The sequence below is a fragment of the Schistocerca serialis genome, chromosome 4 (genome assembly GCF_023864345.2).
Source record: "Schistocerca serialis cubense isolate TAMUIC-IGC-003099 chromosome 4, iqSchSeri2.2, whole genome shotgun sequence".
Lineage (NCBI taxonomy): Eukaryota > Metazoa > Arthropoda > Insecta > Orthoptera > Acrididae > Schistocerca > Schistocerca serialis.
The window spans coordinates 379,255,059-379,261,850 of record NC_064641.1 but is presented as its reverse complement, the minus strand read 5'-3'; positions in this window follow the sequence as shown (position 1 = coordinate 379,261,850).

Genomic DNA, 6,792 nt, shown 5'->3' with positions numbered 1-6,792 from the left:
GTTGCGTGGTTTGACCTGAGTTTCGCTCAGCAGTGCGATAAGGATACCCTTACGCTCCATGAGCGCGGTGAATTCTGCCCTTTTGTTATTGATCCCGTCTGCATTCCAGAACAGGATCTGTGTCAGTGTCTGGTTGTTTGCGATGGGGGCGGGGTGTGGTGTGTTATCCATGTATGGGTGTAAACAGTGTGGTGAACGCTGTTTGTATGGCAGCCAAGTACTGCCCGGGTTGAGCAGTCGTGAGCTGTGTGAAGAGTGTGCCGACGGCCGCCAAGATCTTGTGAAGGATCTGGGTGGTCGTGTGACGGGGGAATAGTGTTTCCAATAAACCCCCGGATGTTGTGTTGGCGTTGTGTGTGTCGGCCTGTGGCTCGGTTGTGGTGTTGGCGGCCGCTGGTGCGGGTGTTGGCGTTATGGATGGGCTGGCGCTTGTGTTGTTGTTATGTGGAACATTTTGAGGCGCCTGTGTATCAGATGTGGTGGGGGGTGGGGTAGTGTGTGTGCTGGTGTCGCTGGCTTGCTGACTGTGTGTCTGTGTGGCATTGTTTTGTTGTCGCTGGGTATTTTGTCGTGGTGCACGTGTGTTCCCGCTCCTGTTTCCACGTGTTCGCCTACGCCTTCTCTGGGTTTTTGGTTCTGGGGTTCCTTGTGTTAGTGTGTTTTCTTGTGTGTCATGTGTAGGTTCGCAGGCAGTGGCTACAGGGGGTGGGGTCGTGTTGTTTCTGGGGGCTGGTGTTGGTACCGGTGTGGGTGCAGTGTCGTGTGTTGGCTGAGACGATTGTGTTGCTGTCGCAGCGGTTGTGATAGGTGCGTGTGCTGGGCGCAGAGGTTCCGCGGCCTGCACCGCTCCTCCAGGGCGTGTAGCCATGACGAGCGACACTCCGATCCTGACAGGGTTTGGTGCGGGCCTTGGTCTTGTTATGACGTTGGGTGGCTTCGACTGTTGGTTTTTGCGCCTCTGCGCCTCTCTGTATACGTTGCAGCCCCTGTAGTTGGCAGCATGGGCTTGGCCACAGTTGGCGCAACGGCGTATGTTTTCGTGTATTAGTGTACATGCGTTGGATGCGTGTTTGCCAGCGCATCCGCGGCAACGGGGTGCCAGGCCGCAGCGGAGGGCCGAATGACTGAACCGCTGGCAGTTGTTACATTGTTGAGGGACCTGTGGCGGTTCGTAGATTTCTACCCTTACGTCCATCCGCAGAAGGCTTTTTATCTGCAGAAGGCCGCGGGAGGCGGCCGTGTCGTCCATCTCGACCAGGTAGTGTGGTAGACGGTGGTGGGAGCGGAAGCCTGTCATCCTGGAAGCACTTTTGCAGTCGAATCCAAGGAAGTTAAGCGCCGCTTGTACTGTGTTGTTTGGGGTGTTGGGGTCCACTCCCTTTACTACGTACTGCTGTGTCCGTTCTTCGGCGGTCCTGTACGTATAGTGTTCGATTTCCTTTTCTTTGAGGAAGATAAGGAGATCTTTATATTCACTGTTAGTTGATACGTACAGTGAGGCCCTATCCCAGAGTACTTCGTGTGTAGCGTGCAAGGTGAGTGCCTTTCCGCGAATGTTGTGTTGAGGACGCTGAGGTCCCCGTAGTTCTGGATTACGACTGGGGGAAAACCAGTCTTCTGTTGTGCGGGCGTAGCTGCGGTTGGTACTTACGTGGTGTTGCTGACCGCAGGTCGGGTCGTGTTTGTTGTTGTATTGGTGTTCCTACCCGGAAGTGCGGGTTTTGGTGTAGGTAGCAGCGCCTTTCGGCTACCTTGCGAGTGTGGTTGCTCGCTTGTTTGCGTGGTGTTTCTCTGTTTGCGTCGTGGGCCCTCCACCTGCCAGGGCCCAGTGTAGTGTTGTTCTGTGTCCGCATCTGCGGCTGCTGGTTCCGCCGTTGGAGTCAGCTGCCGCAGTGGGACAGTGGTGCATGAGTCACCAGATGCAGGTGAATGTAGTGTTATGTGCAGTGTACTTGTCCGCGTGGGGGACTCACTTGGGCCGCAGAGGTCGGTTATCAATCGACGCTGGCTCAGCAGTTCCTGCGCTTGCGCAGCGATCTGCCGGTCCTTGTCGGCCAACACCTCCTCAACGGCGGCAAGCGGGACGCTGACGTCGACGGGAACAGCCGACTCTCGCGCCTCTTTAGCTGCAGCCTTGCTGCGGGTTAGGGCGAGGGAAACACCGGCGGAATCTGCCATCGTGGTGTTTGCAGGAGCTTTATTTGGTATGGGTGGGCACGACAATTATGCTTTTTCTGAAAAGAAAAGGCTAATAGTAGGTCCTACAGAAGAGGGGGAATGCCCTACGGCCTAGCGTGCGCCGTTGGTGCAGTGGCGCGGCACCTAAAGGAGGTGCGGAGGAAGAGAAGTGGCCTACAGTACGCGGGGTGGTCCAATGTGAACGGGCCCCTGGCACTGATCAACCCTAACACAGAACGAGAGAGTCTCGCTAGGTTTGTAACCGAAGTTACGGGTTATGCATCTCGTTAGAAAACGGCAGCTATTTATACTCGGCTGTGCACCTCTGTTTTGCCAAGCGCACAACTTCACGTCACGTAGACGTAACACGCTAAGCTAGCCAGTGGCCCCTTCTGCCTGTGACTTGCGCCATGCGAACTGACGTGTGTGCCTGACACGCGCACTAAACCTGCAGGGCAGTATAGATGATTAGGATTGTGGAAAGGGCCAAATAAGGTGGCGGTTAGTGTCACATCAAAACTGTAATGTATTGTAATTTAATAACAAATTTAAACCAAACGGCACATAGCTGAACCTTTACAACTACAAGTTTCAAAATCCAATTCTTTCATGGCTAAAGGCCTCGAAACAAGAAATCTTAAAAATCAACAAGATAAATTTCAAGTGACTGAAGACACACAGTTAAAATTGCAAATAAAATAATTAAAATAGTTATATATAAATATGACAGCTAGCCTGAAAGCCTCAGGGCAAAAGTGGACAGAACAAACATAAATATTGTGCAAGACGGATGGCTAAAGGCCAGAATTAAATTTCAAAATTTTAAAATATATAACCACGATCCTTTAACGCAGAAGGCCAGAATGTTTTTGCTTAAGGGGAAATTTTAAAAATAAGGCCTTAAGTGGCTGAAGGCCCACAGCTGATTTTCCAAAAATTCAAAATATCTTAAACTTTAAGTTTTAAGTGGCTGATTGCGCCCTAAATGAAAAGAAAGACAACAACAGTAAATTTCAGCAAAATGTCCACTTGCCAGAATTCAAACTTACTTATATGGGCTGAAGGCAAATGATTTACATAAAACACAATAAAAATTTTTTTCAAGCATTGGCTATAACAGATTACCAACAGACCATTAAACACCCATGAAAAGGACAGTATAGACAACAACACTCAACCGCCTCCAGGGGTTGGCGAGGGGGGTGGGGACTGCCCTCGAAACATTAACGTTCACTTAGGTGAGACAGTAGATGGGCCCAAATACACTTGATCTGTCGGTAACCCAACCAAGAGACAGTCACAGACCGACCGACCAAACGACTTGGTAGCCACTAATCGGTACATGAAAACTCAAGGACCAAACTGTTACGGACGTGATTATCCACAATGCAATATGTATTAAGCTGTCAAAACTACACACCGTGTTGGACAGCGGCAACAGGTGAGGAAAAGACACTGCCTGAAATTATGTTAGTGGCCAGGGAAGGTAACCAGAGCACTAACGACCACAAGGCAGGAAATTCCGCTGGTACACTTCAATTTGAAATAAGGCAATATAGTTAACTCCACCAGAAAAGAACACTGCCTGAATTTATGTCAGTGGCCAGTGCAGGTAATCAAAACACTAACGGCCACAAGACAGAAAAATCCGAAGGTGCACGTGAATTGTAATCAACCGATATAGTTAACTCCACTGCACACTGCTCGATTTCACCACTACAACCACTCGGTATTGTTCACAAAAATGGCAGGAAATCAAATGCAGATAGCCAAGTTCAAGGAAACGCGTAGTTCGGAGTAAGCACGGCTCAGTGCCTTCTCTGGCAGTTCTACGCCCCTATGGCCTCTATTTGCTTTCGCAACATCTGGCAAGCGTAACCCACTGCAATCCGGCCCGCACTTGGCTGTACGTCGTGCTCCGAATATCACACAAAACTAGCTTCCTTTATCCTAAACGGTGGTGCCGCTGCAGTATTCCCCTCTTTGGAAAGCCCCTGTCCCCAGGTCGTCCCTTAACTAATTCTTAACTTGTTTGGGTCGGCAACTATTACATACTTACTTACAATTAGAAAACTTAGACGTGGTGTAGTGCTCCTAAGGCTCATGACATGAGGGAAAAAAACAAAAAATTACTTGTAGGAAGACCACTCCCATGAACTCTCGATCAAACCCTTACCTACTCATCTTACGACCTCGGTATCCAATCTACAGGGACTTGGACTACCCTTGGTTACCTCTTGGAATTAGCTCTCCGCCTGATCAGAAAGTAACACCACATAACAAAGTTAAGGCTGCGATGACACTTGGCACAGAGGTGCTCAAAATGATAATTATTTGCCGCACCTTTCCCTATACTGAAGGACATATTGCACAAGCTGTTCTGCTGATATGCATCCCTCTTGCTCTAAATGAACTGGTTTACGGATCTCAACAAACAGACCTGGCTCCATAGTTCGATTTAACAACGTCAGATTCTGCCTTGGCAGAATCTAAAGTGGCTTGTGGCCAATACAGCTGTGGCTGCGTAACATTCAATTGCGTCACTCACGAAATTGAGGCTGGCAGGTGGAAGGTTGGTCCTATTATGTTACACGTAGTTTCCATTGACTAAAATTCCGCTCCCCTCGAGCTCTTTACGTTTCGCTTTTGCAAACACTCCTTGCTGAAAACAGCTTGCTACTACTAACAAATTCTCGTAAGTGGAGAAGATCCAAACTCAACGCCGATTGTGTCACTACTTTCATCTTTAAATTTACATTATATGAACTAGTGCAATAAATACGACTTTCCTGACCCAGCACTGTCGGTAACAAAAAATTTAAACAGGAAATCGTACGACTCTGACGTCGTTCAATACATATTTATTACGGCTTTGCTTCAAAATTTATTCCGACGCATTTATTTCTCCACAACTGCGTTTGATTTCTCCTCCAACAACACTCCACGTACGTCAGACTCTACACTTCCCTATTCATGGAATGAGGACAAGGATCACCATCACCCTTTCTCCCTCTTCAAAAAGACTGCGGCCCCAGCAAGCTCACAGTACTCGAAAACACATATAGGAAAATACAATGCCTAACTAATCTCCGCAAGCCCAATGATACATAATGAGAAAACAAAAAAATTACAAATACTCTACTACTTTCTAGATCGCAAAGCATACGGTACTTCATGCTGTATTCCATCTTCTTGGTTTTCTCTGTGCCTAGCACCTCTCTTCACTCTCTCTTTCTACCTCTTTCCTTCCTGTGACACGCCTGGAATCACATCCGTGCAACCCTTAAATGGCCGTAACCGCCCAGTGTGTACTATTGTCATTCTAGTTGGCAGGTGAAGCTTAACATTAAAAGGGAATGTGGTTTCAACAACTTGGTATGGCCCTTGATACCTCGTAAGGAACTTCTTCGTTTTCCCTTTCTGCGTGTAGGGGCTGGACAGCATAACCCATTTCCCCACTCTATACCGCAGTAAACTTCCTTTCCGTTTTACTGCGTCTTCCTGCCTTTCCAAAACCTTTGTATTCGCCATTTGTACCCGTTTCCCAACATCCCGAATTGTTCTAGTGAACTGACGTACCGATTCATCGGTTCTTCCTTTCTGTAGCTTCACTAAATCAAACGGTGACGGCATTTTTCGTCCGTAAACTACCTCATATGGAGACAGACCGGTATTTGTATGGACTTTTGCAATGTATGTGCATACAATATGCTTCAAATACTCGTCCCACTGATGGTGATGAAAAACCACATAAAAACTCAGCATCTTCCCGATTGTTCTGTGTACCCGTTCCGTCCTCCCGTTGGCCTGTGGGTCATCAACTTCCTTACGTTCAACAATTTACACAATTACTTGATTAAATCTGACATGAAGTTGGTCCCTTAGTCAGTAATTATTATCCCTGGTACACCAAACTTCAAAATCCAGGTGTTAACTAACGCTTGCGCGACCATTGCTGCCTGTTGATTTGGCATAGCCACCATCTCCACGTACCTCGAAAAATGGTCTATTTTTGTCAGAACGAATCTGTTCCCCGATGGTGTTCGCCTAAAAGGTCCTAAGACATCAATCCTCAGCAAAGATAATGGACATGTTGCTTCCGCTAATCGTTGTATCTGTATCTGTTTCCGGCTCCAATCTGCTCTCTGCGCACATGGTATACAATTCTTGACATACTGATCGACATCTCATTTCCTACCTCTCCACCAATACCTCTCCGACACTCTCCTATTCGTCGCTCTACACCCTCCATGACGAGACAACACGTGATCATTTGCTTCCTTTAAAACCTCGTCTCTCAGTTTCGCTGGCACTACTACCCTTAGCCCTAACTTCGTTTCCCTGCACAGAAGACCGTCATACATATTAAACCGTGGCTGTGTCCGATACAATTTAGAATAGTTGTCAGCGTCCTGTAAGTCTTGCCATATCGCTAGGTCGTAACCTATGACTTCTACTTGTGCCAACTTCCTACTTAGTGCACCCGCGATTCCGTGCTTCTTCCCAGGCTTGTGTAACACCTCGTAGTCGAATTCACTAAGCCTCACAGCCCATCTAGCGAATCTAGTAGACGGATCCTTCAACCCCAACAACCGCTTCAATGCAGCATGCACT